Source organism: Amphiura filiformis, chromosome 15, assembly GCF_039555335.1.
Source record: "Amphiura filiformis chromosome 15, Afil_fr2py, whole genome shotgun sequence".
Taxonomy (NCBI): Eukaryota; Metazoa; Echinodermata; class Ophiuroidea; order Amphilepidida; family Amphiuridae; genus Amphiura; species Amphiura filiformis.
Window position 1 is genome coordinate 27,427,519 of NC_092642.1, and position 20,549 is coordinate 27,448,067.

General features: G+C 35.1%; 1 long non-coding RNA gene across 1 annotated transcript; it reads right to left on the bottom strand.

Annotated features, from left to right (window-relative positions):
• Positions 1-1,597: 1,597 nt before the first annotated feature.
• On the bottom strand, positions 1,598-8,291 carry LOC140171446 (uncharacterized). The gene is made up of 4 exons (XR_011861599.1): positions 8,205-8,291; positions 5,097-5,299; positions 3,703-3,794; positions 1,598-2,453 (listed from the first exon to the last, which is right to left on the bottom strand). It is a non-coding gene; the product is annotated as an uncharacterized lncRNA (long non-coding RNA).
• Between the last annotated feature and the right edge of the window lie 12,258 nt (positions 8,292-20,549).

The following is a 20,549-nucleotide window of genomic DNA, read 5'->3' on the forward strand; positions in this document are numbered from 1 at the left end:
TGCCAAAACTTCTTAATTATTCATGCAAGCTATAGTAAATATATAAATATCTCACAAAAGTAACTACCCCCTCCCCTTAAATAACAGCCATTACTCAAAAATGGGCAATTGTATTACAAATCTGTAAAATGTGTTTATTTCTGCACATTTTAACACCTCATTTGTAGCAATTATCTAAATATTGACGTCATGGCATACATTTAAATCAATGTAACCCAAGATTTGAAAGTTGCAGTAAATTCTATTGATTTGTATTCAATAATATTATAATGGATGGAAATCTCTGTAAAGATATCCCAGAGTGTTTTTGCATTGTTGTTTTTACAAGTGCAATTTTCAAATCTGGACCTCACTACATTAAATTGACCTGTGTTTAATTGAATACCTGAGTGGAAGAAGGACTCAACTCCATTTTACCAAAATGAGTTTATCATATCTTAGAAGACCTGTACCGTTGTCATTGCAACATATATCATTTTGAAGGTATGTTATAATGTAAACTGGCCTCAAAAAGAAACTTATAATTTTTCACATGGTCATATCTTAAAATCCTCTCCATAAAAATAAACAAAAATTGCACACAGGATTACTTCAATACTCTACTCTAAACACATGTCAGTAACCAAGCAGTTGTTCAACTGACACAACAGCAAAATGCACTGACATGGAATACCTTTCTGGACCAAAATTCACATCCCAACAGATTTCCTTTGTTGGGTTCCAATTATTCGCCTTAAAACATTGATTTTGAGACCATAAAAACATCAGACTTTTTATAGTTTATATACCGGTATAGGCTCAATTACATAGTTTTCAAAAACACTGGAAACTCAAAATTTGTTTTTGGTACACTTTTTGAAATCTAGAAACTTCTAAAAATATATCTTGCATGAACAGTTAAGTTACAAAAAAAACCCCAGTATATCTTAAGGGCTGGGGTATGAACGTTTGGACATTATTTATTTTGGGACATCAGAGCACATCAGACATATCGAATTGCATTCTGAATACGAAGAATGTCATTCTGATATCAAATAATTTTGATTTTTTGAAATTAGCAATTTAATACACATTTTATGGCAAATCATTAAAATTGATATTTTTGATATTTAACAGTACTTGAAGTAAACTTTATAAATCTGATGATTTATTCTTAAAGTGTGTATGTAGGTGGGATGAAAAGCCGACGATCAATTGAAAATTTTGACCTTTCAGTATTGTAGATATGGATTTTTTTCCCAAAACACCAAAAAAATTAGGTCTTTTTGGGAAAAAATCCATATCTTCAATATGAAAGGTCAAAATTTTCAATTGACCGTCGGCTTTTCCTCCCTGCTACATACACTTTAAGAATATATCATTAGATTTAAATAATTTACTTGAGGACTGTTATATATCAAAAATTGAAAAATATCAAATTTTTATAATTTGTCATAAAATTTGTATTATATTGTGATTTTCAAAAATGAAAATTATTTGATATCAGAAAGACATGCTTCGTATTCAGAATGCAATTCGATGGAGGTCGAGGTGCTCTCATGTCCCACAAAAAATACTGTCGAAAAGCATAATAAACGCTCATTTCAGATCCCTTAAGGTTAACACAGCCTAAATGTCTGACATGAAATTTTGAATCCATTTCGAAACTGTTCTGTAATTATTGGTAATTGTCACTTAAATCAACCATTGGTGGGATGAATGTTAGACAGTCGGGTACATGCAGGGACACAATCACCCGATTAAAAAAGTATGACATTGTTCATGATGTTCAATTTGTTCTTCCATAGCCCAGTGCAATTTTTGCCTGCAATACTGTTAAATACCACATGCTTTGTGTGCAATTGACTAATAAAAGTAGAAAATTGTATCTTGATTTAGGACTATAAATAATGAGAACCCATTTTTTTGTTTTTTTGTTGAGGAATTTATCATCATGCAAAGTTTTGGTTTCTCAATATAATAACCCTAAATTATAGGTAATTTTCAGTGACGTTTTCTTAGTCAGGTGACACAAAGCATGCAAAATTTGTATATTTTACACTACACATATTTCAGGCAAAAATGCACACAAGGCTATTCAAGTTCAATATTGATTTTTTTCAGAGGGTTATCGCTCCCCTGTCCCCAGCAGTACACAACAGGTTACAGGTACTCAAATTGAAACACATAAAACAAGATATCAAGTTGACAATTTAAATATAGTCAACTGGACTTACTATTTTTTGTCTAGATTTCCAGTTGACTAGATTTAAATTATTTGATATTTTTTATACCTGGATAACTGAGAATATACACAAATACATTTACAAGGCAATCAGTTGGAGAAAGGCACCTGCAGAGCTATCCATACACTGTATGTTCACACTATCTCCTACAATGTAGTTGGTTTAGTTGAATATTACAAGATGAGGCAGCTCACCACTCTTCAATGCAGCGTTGATATTTGACACATCCTGTCATAAAAACACAAAAGGAATCATTATAATTCATGTGTAGCCTAAATATTTAAAACCAGGTTATAGGAATTAAATCAGCGCTTTCGAAATAAAGCGCGTCCTTGCGCGTCAAATACCCATGAAAGTAGGCGCGGACCCAAATTTTCTACGGATGCGGGTCAGCGTGACCCGTAAAAAATCGAACCAAGCAAAGAGCAGAAAATCCTAGTTTTTTTGTTCCACAGGAAAATCTGGTTCACGTGATACATCCCGCTCCCTGGGGTACACTTCATTTTTCTTTCCCTTCAAGTTTTCAACCCGGGTTTTCAATTTTCTACAATATACATACTGTGATCGCCGTAGCTAATTCTCTCTCTTGAAATTTCAAAGGCAAGGGTCCGGGGTCGGACCCTTGAAAATTGGTGAGGCCCCTTGAAATTTCAAAGGCAAGGGTCCGGAGGACCCTTGGATTTTTCTTCTTATTTCGAGGCCTGAATTAAATAAATCTCGTTTTTATTATCTTGCAACATTATATTTTAAATATTAATTGATTAACTTTTAAGTCTTAAAAGACTTCAGAGCAAAAGATATTAACTTGTACAGTGGGAGGATAGAGTGGGCAAAGAAAAGGGAAGGGAGAGAAGAGAGGAGAGCAAAGGACACCTGATTCACAGTTTGGTCCATGTCTAAGTTATCAAAAAGCTCCAAGTCACTTTCTGATTTGACATGTGCATCTAGATAGTTTTTGTTTTGTTTGTTTTCTTTCTTCTTTTGCCTGGATTACTCATTCAGTGGATGTTTTAAGGTATCATATGTTCTTCCATGAGGCCCAGGGTCACATTAAAATAGTAACACTTTATTGGAGAATTTTATAGTAACACTTTAGTGAAGAAATATTGCATAGCAAATAACTAGCTAAAAAAACCACAATATGGTATTAATTTTAGGGATTTTGCCCATTTTATACTAAATATATTATATATTGTTATACAAAAATTCTCGGACAAGCAGCAGTTAGCATCTTGCATGATTGTCGGAAGTTTGTGGTGCTCTGCGTGGATTCAACTTGTATGATGCGACGCATACATGCGCATTTATCATGCATATTTTACAGTGTATTTTTTGTGTATCACACAAAATTGCATTTAACTGTACATGCACTGTTTGAGATTTTTTTTGTTTCAGTCAGCAGTACAAAAAATGCACACAATTCACAGAAGTTCACTTGAAACAAGGGAATATGGTATGTGATACCAGGTGTACTAACCTCTTTGATGATGATAATAGACTTTGTCTTGTCTCCTTTCCGATCCAATATAATGCGGAACACTTCTCCATAGCTTGTATGGCACATATCATCTGTCAATCAAAAAAAAAAGAAATTTAGAATGTTTACCTTTACCTTATAGTCTTCTTAAATTTAATAACTATATGAATACAATCATCAGCCAATTCAAGACATTGGTGCAAATGCTCAATTTTGTTGCTAAATTGAGTTAGGCATGGTTTTGTATAAGGTTGGTGAGCTATAATACACACATTGTTGGCACTTATGGAATGAAATAGCAATTTTCTTTGTTTTACCTCATTTGTTTGGCATAATAATTAATTCATCATAAATGTGACTTGTTTTCTGGTATTTTCAGCTCAAGCAGTACCGGTACTTGTGTCCTTCAGTTTGTTCATTCGTTTGTACATTCACACTTGCACTGGAAGGTAACCCTTTAGCGTTTGTGCAGGGTCTCCTTAAAATGTCTTGCGAATTTGGAATTTACACACATTACCGGTAGTGAATTAAATCCAAATATTTGTGGATTAATTGAAAAATTAAATAACATCATGTTTAGTTCTGTATTACTTATTGACAGTGTAAAAGGTTTTTTTCAAAATATTGTACAATTACGAAAATATGACTTTAAGGGCAGAGTAATGGAAGAGAACATGCCCCTTTTCCAGCTTCATTATTTCCCAAGTTTAAGTCCAAAGTATATAAAACTTTTTGGAATGGAAACAAAAGTCGGGAAGCATTATAGTAAGATCAGATTTAAACAATTTAAATGTTTAGTTTTTGAAGTTCACAACATTGATTTTAAAATGACCAGACATACAAAATTACAATTTTATATTTTCAGCAAAATTAATACAGAAATAGATCAGCTGAGAAACAATGAAAAGGTCAAACTAAAAAGCCACTAAAAAACTGAATATGACAAAATGTATTTTAGAAATCATTAACATGTATTATACACATTTAAGTGTTTATTACATTATCAGTTCAGAATATTTTAGATTATAAATTTGATGTCTGTTCTGATAATATAATATATATGCATGTAAGTTTGATGCCTACATTATACAGTATAACTGTATTTTTGAGGTATATCGCATTTGTGATTTGTCTTGAAATTTATTGGGGCAACATAACATTGTTAAAAATACAAGTGTTTCCTGCTACATAATCGGTTGTCTGTGATTTTCAAACCTTTTTGAATATGTGAAAAATTACACTTGTATTTCCACTTCTTTTATTATCCTGTCGGAATGACTTGTATACAACATAATATGGGAAGGTGATTTACATCTGACAATGTCATTCAGGCAGGATAATAAAGAAACTGAAAAAAACCCACCGAAATACTGGTACCGATAATATGTATTTACCATGGCCACACAAACATGTAAATATAGCTCCTTGGTTGCCTCATGTTGGACTCTTGAAGAGAAGCTTCTTCACAATAACATCTAGGTGCTGAGAAGGTGTCCAGTAGAAGAATCACAGTCTGCGACAACACATGTATAAGTAGGCCCTTCATAGTAGTGTTTTGACTGCTGTACACAGTAGATGCATCATATAACCGTCAAGTCTGCAAAAGACAACATAACAAGAATAAATTAGTACTGTATTTTCTTGCCAAGCAAACTGCTGTGTAAAATCACCACTGAACAATAAATAATAATATTATTAGTTATTAGGTGAAGCGGAGGTATAGTACGGAAATTATCGTGCGCGATGTGTCATACTGGGTGAAGCGAAGGCTGAACCCAGTATGACACTGAGCGCACGATAATTTCCGTACTCAAACCGACGATGAACCTAATAACTAATTTATCATACCACTAAGTCATTCTAAATATTGAAATAATTACGTTTTTAAACATTTTAATTCCTGCTAAATAGGAAAAATATTACAAAAAATAGATGACTGTTCCGCGTATTACAGGTTGCGTGCATTTTACGCGTCCGGTTTTACGCTGATTCGCCTTTATACGATTACCTCGCCATTACACGCGTATCGGCCTTATGTAAATACGCTCTCACTGACTAGATATAAAGCGTAAAATACGCACTCACTGACAAGATACGAAAATATATTAGGTTAGCGGTGTTCTTTGATGTTTACCTTAGTGGTATGATAAAAACAAACACCCACACTAGTTGTGTCGCGATCGGCTGCGGTGTGAGTGGTGTCATGCTTCAGTGAATCCGACTCGATTTTGAATGCAATGATCTCTACTCTCTAGCCTCAAATGTGAACCTAATTGGTGAGCAAATTTGTGACTAGACTTCTCGAGCAAGTTCAGAATGGCAAATTTCAGAAGAAAGTCATTTGAATAATTACATTTTTTTGTACACAGAAATATCATTTTATTTATATTGAAGATTTAAGCTTGCACTGATCATGACTATAAAACCGGGAGCCTGTAAAAAGGAAGTAAAGCTCACACATTTTCTTTGTCAGGGTTCTTTGTGTACAATGTAGTGTGATACTGATACCGTACTTCAATGTAAATGACAAATTATTACAGACACGACACACTTTTCTTGTTTTTAGCTGTCTGCAAAAGTAACGAGCTTTGGGGCGAGTTTTACAAATTACAATAATTATTTAATTTCTTGGTCGGCATGCGTCACTCACGATCATAGATCGCTTCATCTCATTGGTTGTTTTTGCCAGGGTTTAGCTGTTCCATCTTGCGCCCTCGGACACAACAAAATTGCTAAATTTATATTTAATTATATTATTTTAATTTTGGATTTTCTCCTTTAAAAAATAACTTTTAATGACTTTTACTTGCTACTTTCTAACATGAATCATATATCAACAATAATGATGAATAAACAAACAGCATAACTGCACTTAATATAGGCCTACTATGTGTAAAAGTAAGCATATTAATAAAATAATTAAATGCCGACTCCGTCAAAAGCGGGTTGATAATTAGTTGTGATAGGCCTACTAAATAAAGAAAATAATAGATAATTAATAATTAAAAGTCACCTTGTCCTATTTTTAAAATCATGAACAGTAAACTCAGAATCAATTGTGAAGGGCCTAAGCATTAAAGGAGTATTTCCGATTTCGTGATCCTAGCATCCTCTTTTTACGACATTTTCCAGTAGATATCCATGAAAAAAGCTTATTCCCAAAATTTCAGTAGATTCCGATTATGCATGATTATGTGTATATACTGCTCCATAGACAATGTGTTGTAATTTTGTTCTGGAATACCAGAACGAAATTCAAATTTCAAGATATCTTTGCTAAACGAATTAATCTGCAAGAAATATTTTGTACATAATAAACATAAATGTAACCAGAGGTTTCCATATATAAATCTCAACTTTTTTTGAGAAAAGTTGGGGGATGATGCTGTGCTGGGGGATCACACAGCCTCATTTTGTGATCCACGTACATTGTACAGCCTCATCCCCACTTCAAAAAAAAAAAGTTGAGATTTTTATACCACTGGATACCTCTGGCTACATAATGTTTATGTACCGAATATTTCTTGCAGATTAATTCGCTTATAGCCAAAATATTAAATTCTCGATCATGAGAGCCAACAGTACGCGCACAGTTATTTGCGCCGAGCGTATTTCACGCAAATACTGGCGCTTTACGGCGCAAACACAGCTTTTGAGAATTGACCAATCACACGATCGTTGCTAGGCAAGGTCAAGATTCGGTCATGCAGGTCGCGCGATCGTGTTATTCTATGAAAAGTACGCTGACACAGAAGGTACATCCTCTCATGATCGAGAAATTGTTATTTTGGCTATAGCAAAAATATCGCCAAATTTGAATTTCGTTCTGGTATACCAGAACGAAATTACAACAGTGGCCTATGCCATGAGCAGTGTATACACATAATCATGTTTAACTCGCAAACGCAAAATCGGAATCAACAAAACTTTTGGGAACAAGCTTTTTTCGTGGATATCTACTGAAAAATATCATAACTTAGAAGATGCTAGGCTAGCATTCAGGATCACGAAATGAAGTGTTATTGTAAAAATTAAAGAAAGATATTAAAAGTTGATATTTAATTGTTCGATTAATTTTTTTCCCAGCATGTTTATATATATTTGCATGCTTTATTTTTGTGTGGCATTTTTTGAGCACTATTGAGCACTTTTGTATATTTTTCGCGGTGACGGGAAAATGAACTTTTGACAATTGTTGTCTTTGTGGATACGTGTTTGAATGGACAAGTTATTATTGTGATAGAAGACTGATCAATGCTGATGGTGGCGGGACGTTTTTCTGTGCACTTCTACGTGTCTTCATGTTAAATGGACATTTGCATTTTGAAACAGACACAGCTGTATACTGTGGTGCGCCTGTATTAAAGGCGGAAAATCCTACCAACCAACCAACCAACCTATGGCATGCCCGATATGGGATAACATTTTTACTGTTTGGGTTCACTTTGCATAATTATTTATGAATTAGTACTCAATTAGATCATAAAAATATTGGAACTTACGTCGTCGTTGGGTTCTCATCGGCAGAGCATTGGCCATTGGCATTGCAGAGCTTGCAGAGTGAGTCAGTCATTCAGTAAGCTTACAACATGTACATATGTACAAGTTACATGCTAACGCCTCCTTGGCTTTGGTTGTTGAAACACGGAACTTGCGATAAAGAAACCGCATTCTTTTTCTTCCCTTTTGACAATAGTACTACACCGTCCGTGATCATGATACAATTTAATTTTACCAGGTAACTTCGGCTTGAGGAGTAATTATAAATTGATATGATATTTTTTAAATTTGAACTTTAAAAATACGGAAATCGTCTCGTTGTTTTCATAAATGCAGCTCGTATGAATTGTCGCCAGATATGGTGAGGGCGCTATCACTCTCATTTGTAACTAGTAACAAACGCAGGGCACATGCGCGAGCCGGGAAGTTCAAGCTTGCTGTAGAATCGGTCCCTACACATGTACGACACGTTTGCAACGCCCCGACTCAGGTGTCAATTTGTGGATTAAATTAAATAAAATTAAATATCTTTTTTTCTATATGTCCGTTTCTCCGTCTCCCGGGGAATTGACTTGAAAACACTATGAGGATTACTCAGTTAATTTTGAGGACAAAAATCATGAAATTGGTGGTGTACGGGAATTTTTTATGGCCAAGTTTTAAGGCCAAAAAAATATGATTTTTTTTCGAAATTTTTTTTGACCGAAAATTCGACCCTTTCTCGCTTATCTGATGAATTTTCAACTTCTTTTTGACATATGTGCTAGATATGACTTTGGTGTTTATATTCCCTAAAGTAATTGTTGTAATTTTGCTTAGTTTTATAAAAAGAAGTGATTTTCTGCATGGAGTCGTTTTGATATTCAGCTTTGTTTACGTTTCAAAACCAAAACTGAATTTCCCGGCTCGCGCATGCGCCGTGCGTTTGTTACTAGTTAACATTTGGCAGAATTCCTCGATTTGAGAGTAACTCTCAAACGAGCTATTTTATGGATTTGAGAGACTCTCATATTGGACAATTCTTCGATCTGTGAGTACTCTCAAATGAGGGTTTTCCTGGATTTGAGAGACTCTCAAACTGGACATTTCATCGATTTGAGTGCTCTCAAAGCAACTCTCAGATCGAGGAATTCCTTTGCTCACATAACTCGTTTGGGGGATGATTGTATGGATCATTTGTAAAGCTATAGGCCTACATTTTGCAGAAAACCCCATTGAAATTGAACATTAATTTATTTCCAAAGATATGAACACTTGAAGTTTTTCCAAACAATATGCAACAAAAGAAATTATTTCCCTTGACAAATCAATGAAAACCCTGCTTTTCTGGGGAACGAATCCCGGTTAGGCTCTACTACCGCATGTTGAAAAACTTATTTATCAGTTATCGTCCAAGTTCGCAGAAAATATTTCACGAGTGGTATAGTAGTGTTCACAGAATATTTTCAGAGCTTCAGAAAAATGATATTAAAGATTATGATGTTTTAAATTATTTTTCCCTTCTTGATTTTTTTCTGCGACTCTGAATTTTTTTCTGGGAACGCCGTTACCACGATACCGGTGATTTCGTAGCCCTGCTCATGATGTTGATATACATATGAATTGTAATATCATAATTTATTATAATAAAGAAGCAGCTGATTTTATCCATATGTTTAAAAACCATTAAATTTGTAATACTTTTTTGAGAACAACAACAGTACGGTATACATTCTGTGCATTGATAGTGTTTACAGTCCATTCTGTCAAAGCGGGCACATTTCATTTCATTTCATATGACGTCAAACTTTTTTCTAGGTCAAATCTGTCTCGTTCGAAGGAACTCACCACTTACAGTTGGTTTTTGCGGAATATCAATTTTAAACATCTTATTTTCTCAAAAAAGGAGTCACTTTCATTGTCCTCATAATATTAGCTTGCCAATGATATGATGTTGTCCGAGCAATATATATGTTAGGGCGAGATGGCCGAGTGGTTAAGGCATTGCGCTGCCGGCCGGGAGATACGATCGACGAGGGTTCGAGCCTTGGGCTTGCCTTAGGTGAAAATTCTCTTCCCTCCAAAAAGTTCCTATATGGTCAGGAATCCTTCAATTCAGTTCAGAAATTTAATCTCAGAATTTAATTGAAGAATTTCTTCTCGCCCCCATACACTGCTTATCACGTGCAGATATAGGTAGTGTATGTGCTTCGTCCGTGGTTCGGAAGTCACGTAAAGCCGTTGGTCCCGTGTACAGGAGGGCTCTCGATCATCCCTGTGCACGTAAAAGTGTCAGAGCTATTCGGAAAGAGTAGGGGATCACCCCCGGTTCTGGTATCTGTACCCCCTTCCCCTAGGTTCCAGGGCAGTAGTAGTTGTCTGTACAGTGATAGTAATAGATTAGTTGTGTTTGTGAAATGGTGATATAGATTATACATGTAAAAATCGAAATTCGAAAATTACACTGCCGTTGCAGTGACGCGTGAATTGTCGAAATACACTGCCGTTGCAGTGGTGCGTCTGAAAAATAGGCGGGATTTCCTTGAATTATTATTATGCCCTTTAAGTAATTTAGAAGTTATGAGTTTATTAATATTATTTTGTGAATCACTTAGGCCAGGAGGTTGAGTGGGGGGAGGAGGATGGAGAGCACTTAACTTTATAGAAGTGAGGGGTATATGCCTGTTAATAGGCCCCGTTTTTATCTAATACTAGATTTCGCGGTTCTCGGGTTGGGCGGTTCTCGTGATAGGCCTATCTCTAATTACCCAACGCCCGTTACCTATAATACTTGTCCTGACCTTTCAAACTACTATACCTTATGTCTTTCAATGATTAAGACACAACTATCGACTCTGTTTTGTAGCTGTGACGCTTACTTCGGAACCTATTTAATCTGAAAACCCATCGTTCGCCTCTTCCAAACCCTGTCCTGCAACCACATCGGAGGACCCAAAAATACCCCGAAATTTTAGTAGTGTCTGGATGTAGGCCGTCAATTCAATCGGGAGAAATGTGAACGCAAACGGGTATGTTAATCATGTCTTTAAAATAGGCCTATTGGTCCGATGAGATGCACCTGTTAGTCACTGTAATGCTTTCCTATGCTCGCATTGCGCCGTCGGTACTCCGCAGCACTACGCGATAGCGCACAGCGCCAAGACACGCGACACGCATCGCAAGGCTTTCAAGAGTTACGCACCATGAAAGCACGCGTTAGCGAAGCCACGCAGACGCCGATAAGCGCAGCCATGGACAGAGGACGGACACGCCATAATTAGTATTAAGATACCCAATGACCCCTTTTTTAAGAATTCATACCGATTACCCTTTTTGTACGCTCTGCTGCTCAATAAACACCATTTTTCTAGAATTTATCATGAAAATGCAATAAAACAATGTGTAACCCAGCAAACACAAAACATTTTCGACATCATTCGCAAAAGGTAATAAAAGGTTGTCAGAAAACGTTTAAAGGGGCATTTCGTGATCCACAGCCTCATCCCCCCACTTTTCCCAAAAAAAGTTGAGATTTTTACACCACTGGATACCTCTGGCTACAAAATGTTTATGTACCAAATATTTCTTGCAGATTAATTCGTTTAGCACCAGAACGAAATTACAACACATTGTCTATGGAGCAGTGTAATACACATAATCATGCATAACTCGCAAACGCAAAATCGGAATCAACTGAAATTTTGGAAATAAGCTTTTTTGTGGATATCTACTGAAAAATGTCATAAAAAGAGGATGCTAGGATCACAAAATCCTCCTTTAAATGTTGGGTTATATAAAGGGTACATAATGGTATAAAATGTTTTCATAACATTAAATAACATTTGTAATTTACTGAACAGCAAACACAAATGTTTTACAGAAAACATTTAAATGTTGGGTTATAAAAAGGGTATAAAACCGTTTTAATAACATTCCAAAAACATTTTTGAAAACTTGGTACAAATCATTCTAAACAGAATGTTATTTTGGGGTTGAAAAAATATTTTGCAATTTATGTTTTCCCAAAATATTTACAATAACGTTTTAAAAATGTTTTCACGACCCGACATTTAAATGTTATTGAAACGTTTTGTAAAAAACATTTTCAGAACATTTCTGTGTTTGCTGGGTGCAAATATTTTAACATAATGTTATTTAGGTGTTGACTAAATATTTGGCCAAAAATGTTTGCAAAAATAGTTAACAATAACGTTTCTGAAAGCTTGTCTGGAAGAAACCAGTTTACCCATGCAGAGAAATGGTTGCTTCCCAGGGGCGGATTTAGAGGGGGCGCACCTGGCGTGCGCCCCCTCTATTTTTTGCAGATCGGCGCCTGATTCTGTGTATTTTTGCAGAGCGGCGCCTGACTTTGTGTGGGCGCCGAGCCGCCGGTGGTGGCTCGGCGCCCCCTCTATTGAAAATTCCTGGATCCGCCCCTGCTTCCGTAATGACTGTTTAAGTAAAGTCCTTGTGTTTTGACCCATGAGGTTATTGTTGTTATGGTTTACGAGCGCATCATACCACGTCCAATCGTAAGGCCTGTTATGGCATTGCCATGCCAGTCATCAGCCAATGGGAGTAGACCTATTGTTGATGCAGGTTTGCTTTCGTTTCATATCACATTCAGCTTTCATCAAATTCGGATCGAGAAATTTATTTTCCCACCCACCACTCCCTAAATAAGAAAAGTTTAAGGTTGAGGAAAGCTTTGAAGTGGTGGAGTATTGCTCTGGGGGAAGGTGATTTGAAATACATTTGTAAAGGTATAAACCTAAGCTAAAAAATCAAAATAATTGGTACTGTTCATGCATGTAATATAGACAGCTTAGAATATTAAGCGAAAAATGTACAATTTAAATTATATTATTATTCCGCTAAGTTAATCATCAATCTGCCATGATGAAAGTTGATCAATGGGGAGGAATTGTAGTCATGTAGGTGATTGAGTTTTTAGTACAACTACAAATCGTGTACATATGGTACAATTAAGCTGAAAATCATTTAAAGATTCTGAAATTCTAATATAATATTAGTCTACAACCTTTCATAGACTGTATACATGTGCATCTCCCATGAGAAGTACATGTATTATTATTATTTTGTGGATATTGGAATTTGGATGTGTTTAAATTGGGAATGGTGGCCATGTACATGTAAATGTCTGTGAGATTTGGTAAACAGTACAGTATATTTTTAGTAGGCCTACATATGTTAAGCTGAAAATATTTACTTCATTATCGAAGTGGTTGATAATATTGATTACCGTAATATTGGTTTTAAAAATAATCAGCAACTGTTCTTTGATTAGTTACATGTACTTCTATGAGTAGTACATGTAATTATTTTATTAGCCTCGGTTCGAGGCTTCTGGGCTCTGGGATGGTGTTTCCCCCCCTTTTTTTTTTTTGCTTCTCGATTTATTTTTTATTCTTGTAACTTCATATCCTGTCCACCCACCTCTGATCTGTACATGATAATATCAGATTACTACCTCTCTTTGTTGTCATGGTTCTGAGAAATTAACCAGAGAAAATTGCTGATTCCAATCAGTTTTATGTCTTACTCACAACACTGTAAAGTTCTCAGTGTATTATAGGCTCCTTCTAATTCTTTCTTGTTGTTTGAGGCCACCAGAAAGATCACTAACGGAGCCAATTATAGATTGAGAACTTCTTGTAGTTGAGAGCAATTTAAGTGATGAAAATTGGGATCAGCAATTTTCTCTATTATACATAGTCACATCCCTGCCTGTTTAAATCATGGCAAGCAGGACCTCTGGAGATCAGAGGTAGGTGGACAGGACAACACTTAGAGAGATCAGAATAAAAATAAATCGAAGCAAAAAAAGACAAATGAAAGACAAAAAAAATATATATCTCGAACCGAGGCTATTATTTTATGTGCTGGAAAAAGAAAAGTTGATTAGCACATCATACCTTAAATTGAGTTTTAGTGTTTCAAAAGAGGGCCAACCTTTCTGCTGGTTCCTTTCTGTGCATTTCAACATAAGCAGTATGTTTGTTGTTCAGTCGCTTACAAATCTATTAAGTCAGTGGTTGAGCAGCCACAATTGCGAATATGTTGCCGTTAATTCAAAGATGGCCAGGAATCTCTTTTGAGATCCAGTCATTGCAAGTTACAATTTTCCTTATTATTTCAAAAGCATTAGCCGTTAGTTGCTAAATATGGCATGGTTTATGAGTAGGTTGGTATTTTAGCCTATATAGCGTCAATGATAGTGAATGGGAGTAATTCCCTCTGCTTTTCTGCATATTTTCTTAATTCGATGTATTTCTGAAGGTTCGGCAGCCATTGTTTCATATTTGTCAGCTTTTGCTAAACTTATATATATTGTAATTCACCCTAGCTTTTGATTTTATTTGTAAGCAGCTGCTCCCTTACAAATTTTTAGAGTAATTCACCCTAGCTTTTGCTCTTGCAACTTTCTTTGCTTTGTTTTTGTAAGAAGCTGTTCTCTTACAAATATTTAGTGTAATTCACAACTAGCTTACGCATAATTATTACTTTTAGATAACTCATTTAAAAGAATTATGTTTGCCTTAGAATGCCAAAGGATTTCCCTAGGTAGAACTGCGTAACATCACACAGGTCCGTGGCAGTCGGTTATATAAATTATATTATACCGATATTTATATTTTATCTGCTGAGCAACCTTCCTTATACAATGCAACCTAGGATTTATATGTTTGCCTTAGAATACTAAAGGATTTCCCTAGGTAGATCTGCGTAGCATCACACAGCTCCGTGGCAATTTGTTATGTTTGTATGTTTGTTTACATGTATGTGGCTTGCTGGAACCTTTATATACTTATGTAATTGCTTATCGTTGTCTGTTTATGTAGAAATATTAAGCGAAAATAAATTCTTGATTCGGTTTGATGATGATATGTGTGGCAAATTAAGTGGTGCGTCTCATATTCATTTCTTGTGTCTATGGGTAATGACATTTCGAAACCATTTTAAAAATATTGTTGTAATGTGTTTTCATACAAAACGTTTTAAAACGATTTCATGACCTTTATATAACCCGACATTTTAATGTTATTAAAACGTTTTTACCTAAACCAAAACCCAAAATATAACTTATTTAAAACATTTTAAAAACATTTTTGTGTTTGCTGGGAATCTTCCCAATTCTCTTATTTCAGCAAATTTGTATCCTAAATTTAGAACCAATAGCAATAATCAGAATTTGCTCCATGTTTTCAAAATTGTATACCAAGTGACCTCTGCTTTCAAATTTTTCATTGTATACACAATGGCCCCTCCCCTCAATTTTTAAGCAACATTTCATACTGACAGGTCCCTTGCTTTATAAAACATATGTATATACGACAGGTTACTTTTTGTCCAAAAATGTCACATCTTTCTAGTATCTTTTGAGAGTGATCCGGTGGACGAGCAAATATAAATCACAACAACAAATAATGAAAACGTAAAGAGTATATAAAAATGAATAGTGTTTTAAAATAAAATGCGAAAAGTTTCCAGAACGATAGCTACTTTTTTGGTTGAGAAGAACTCCAGGAAGGAAAATCAATTTTTGGGCGTACAAGCTACAGCGTGTACATACCATTTTATTGTCACTTTTGACCTTTAATGGCGTATAGTATGAGATGAAACTTTCGTCACAATTTTTGTAGTCTGAAACGATGCAAGTAATATTGTACGATGCAGTCCCGATGGAGTTTTTTTATACTAATCACTATAAAAATAATGACCCATTACATACAAGCTAGACACGGTACCTCACGGTGATCTTCTGATAGAATTATTAATTATTGGAAATACTAGAATCACTTTTGACCCATAGCCGATGTTGCAGAGAAATATTATGGTCAGAAACAGCCGCAATGTTTTGTGTCAGATTTGTGTCCAGGTTTTCTCCCAATTAAAGTGTATTGGAACTTCATTATTTATCGTGATTGATTGTAAAATGTATAACGTATACTTTGCGAATATGCATATCAGTGATAAACATGCTAATTGGTACTTGTGAAAGGGCAGAGCAATCTAATGATATGCTAATTATATGCCTATCTCCGGGCCGTTATCATGGTTATCAGAAATGAAAACCTCAACGCTGATTAGGTGAAAGGCGAAGTGATTTAATGATATGCTAATATATACTGGTGTCTCCGGGGCTATCTGCGCAGATTATCTGAAGGATGAGGTGGTTTAATGATATGCTAATTATATGGGTATCTCTGGGCCTAAACCTTAACATGCTGACTAGTGGAGTAAATATATGCTAATTATACGGATCTCCGTAATTCGGTAAAGGGTGGAGTGAAGCTAGAAAAAGAGAGGCCTACAAATCTAAGATGGGATGGTTTTGTATATATTTAAACGTTTTTTTAGCAACCTTTTCTCACCGTTGGAGAAAATATCGTTCTTTATAATTAGATGAAGAAATTAGCTTATAACAATTAGAAATCAAAGATGGCATTTAAATAAAAGAACTATTTTTGACAACTCAAAAGATGACTAGTTACTTGAGATTTTAATTACCATATCATGTGACAGAGACGTGAAAAGACATGGGTCCAAAACAGAAGGCACGATCTTATCCCGCATTTTGATTCCGTTAAGTATGTATTGATAGAATTGTATTGGTCGATCGTGAACTTTCTTTGACACATGATCAATTTAGGGTGGCTTCTATACCGGCAAAACCTGAGTTTAGGTATTATGGTCTCAAACCTGAGTTTAGGTATTATGGTCTCAAACCTGAGTTTAGGTATTATGGTCTCAAACCTGAGTTTAGGTATTATGGTCTCAGGCCAAAACATAACTCCAACTCTGTCGAGGCAATTATCGTAAATTATTGGATAACATCAACAAAAAAACATGTGCAACCCCATATCCTTTATTTTTAATAATGAAGTAGCACATAAATATTTCACACATTCTCTTTTGTAAATTATTATTATATGTTTTGTAAATAACTAGGTACAAATTAAATTATCACTACACTGTGCATTTTAATCACTGTTTCTTTGCTCATTACAGTATTACCATAACATGCACTTATCATTGTTATGCACAGTTTTACACTTATGTAAGTATTCACCTATTGCCTATAAAAATTTCCCAACTTGATTGTTGATCATTTCTTGTACCCCTGTATGCTATCAAAAATATTAATATATTACTAAGGAACATGTATTATGCTGCTCTCACAACATCACAAAAATGTTGTTTTATGTTTCAAACTTACAATATGTGTTGTACACTATAAATGCACTAAATATCATGATTATAAGCATTGTTTAAACTTATCGTCCGTAGCATATGAGGCCCCCTATAGGCTATATTCTTACCTTATTCCATAACTTTACTTCTTTTTGTACTCGTCTTCTGTATGTAATCTAGCATAGGCCTACTTAATTATTATAAAATTCGTTGTCATTCTTACGACGTCTCATTCTTAGTTTCACAAATTTGTAGACTTCATGTAGATAGCAACCTATGGTGCGTTACTCTGCAGCATATCCACATTATCCAAATATAAAACGGTCTTTTTCACACACAAATGCATATTACGAATAGACCTCTCACTTTACACAAGTATTGTCCGATTTTTCTTGGTCTGTTTTGCATAACAACCCTATGTCAGTCTTATTACTACAACCCTATGTTTTCAACAATTCTCAAAGTAAACTTTCGGTTTTTAAGCAATCATTTGAAAATTTTGACCTTTCATACACTTTTTTTCCTCAAAAAAGACTTGCTTCTTTTTGGGGTTTTGGGGACAAAAACCATATCTTCAATACGAAAGGTCAAAGGTTTCAATCATCCTTGGCTTTTCGTACCAGCTACATACACTTTAATTACGTCACTTAGATTTAAAAAGTTTACTTCGACAACTGTTAAGTAGGCCTATAAACAATATCAATTTTTAATCATTTGCCATACAATGTAAATTATATCACGAATATCAGCATTATCTTAATACTAATTACGGCGTGTCCGTCCGTCCTCTGTCCGCGCGCTATCGCGTGCGAGTCTGCGCGTTTCGCGTTCACGCGGTGCGATATCGCGTGCGCGCGGTGCGATATCGCGGAGTATCAACGGGAGTACAGTGCGCGCATCGGAAAAGCATTACAGTGTGACTAACAGGTGCATCTCATCGGACCAATAGGCCTATTTTCAAGACAGGATTAACATAAAAATCATCAGTTATGGTAGGCCTATAACCCGTTTGCGTTGAATTTCGGGGTATTTTGGGGTCCTCCAATGTGGTAGCAGGACAGGGTTTGAAAGAGGCGAACGATGGGTTTTCAGATTATGGGTACCGAAGTAAGCGTCACAGCTACAAAACAGAGTTGATTAATCATTGAGCGACGCATATCGTAGTAGTTTGAAAGGTTAGGACATTAGTATTATGGGTAACGGGTGTTGGGTAATTAGAGATAGGCCTATCACGAGAACCGCCCAACCCGAGAACCGCGAAATCTAGTTTGATATAATAACGACATTCTTAGTATTCAGAATGCAACTCCTTATGTCTGATACGCTCTCATGTCCCACCAAAAATAATATCCAAACGCTCATACCCCAACCCTTAAGTGCTTCTTCTTTTTTTTATTTGTGTCCCAGTTCAGTCATTTATACCATTATTCCCAATACTTAGGTTAAACATTTACAATACCCTAAATCATTGACAGTTTTCTTTGGTACGCCCATTTCCTTTTTAAAGGAATTTTTATTAAGACTGCGCAAAGATAGGGACTATTATTTTGCAAAGGCACATAAAACAAATAATCAAGAGGATTCATTGGAAACAGGCAAAGTCACTCATAAATAAAGTCAACAATATGAGGTTTTATCTAAAAAAAAGTTATTGTAATGATGCTATTATTAATAATATGCATGATAGTAAGAACCTATGAAAAACAATCAAAAAAATTATTCCAAACAAGTCTTCAAGTGTGCCAACTTCAATTTCCAATAAGGGCACATGTGTATCAAATGATAAAGCGATTGCCAATGAATTCAATGAGTACTTTACATCTATTGGTAATCAACTTGGCAAAAAAAATAATGAGTATGATAATATCAAATGTCCATGTAATAATGTGTGTTCTGGACAAAATTGTAAAGTAAGTTTAAGTTTAATGAAATTACACCTGAATTTGTTTCTAATCATATTAGTAATATGCAAAATAACAAATCACCAGGATTGGATCAGTATAATGTAAGGTTGTTGAAATTGGCTGGACTCATTTCAAATAGTCTGGCTCATATCTGCAACCTGTCATTGAATGGATCTACTTTTCCTGATGAATGGAAAAAAGCCAAGGTGACACCAATATTTAAGTCAGGTAATAGAGCATAGGCCTATGTAGGGAACTTTAGACCCATTTCAGTATTGTCAATTCTATCAAAAATTATGGAAAGGGCTGTGCATGATCAATTGTATATGTATTTGACTAATGCAGGCCTACTGTCTAATGCTCAATAAGGTTTTCATACTAATTATTCCACTTCCACCACACTTCTTGATGTTCAAGATTTCATTCTAAATAATATGGATGATGGATATGCTACAGGTGTAATATTTCTTGATCTAAAGAAAGCGTTTGATACAGTGAGCCATGAAATTCTTATTAACAAACTTCAGAATTATGGCATAGAGAACAGTGAGCTTTTATGGTTTAAATCGTATTTGAGCAACAGATCCCAGACTGTTAGTGTAAACTCAACACTTTCTGAGTTTCAATCTTTCAAATAGGAATTCCTCAAGGCTCTATACTAGGACCATTATTATTCATAGTTTTTGTCAATTGCCTGCCTGATGTTGTTGGTTGTAATTGTAAAACTGTTATGTATGCTGATGACACATCATTAAGGGTAGACGAGGTATTATTGGTCGAAGCAACCTAAAAATCAATTTTCATTATCTAAAGTCTGCACAAAAAGAAACTCAGCTGTTACAAACACACCTATAGCTTCAGAACAAATAATTGTTTTCAAATTATTTCAACAGAAAAAGAAGGATGGTTTATTTACGCGCATTTTAATACCCAATTTGTCCAATTTGGTTCAATATTAACAATACAGCAGTGTTTTGGAAGAAAAATGGCTGAATTTCAAAGTTGCAGCTATTTGTATTGATTTTGAAGTAAGGGTGACGATAATGGCGGGCTTTACGTGCTACCGTGCTGGCATAATAACCATTGATCGCTGTAAACTGCAACTTTTAAATTCGGGTATTTTTCTTTAAAAACACTACTGTGTTGTTAATATTGAACAACATTTGACAAATGTGGTATCAAAATGCGTGTAAATAATTCATCCTTCCTCTATGTTGAAATATTGTGAAAACAATTATTTGTTCTGAA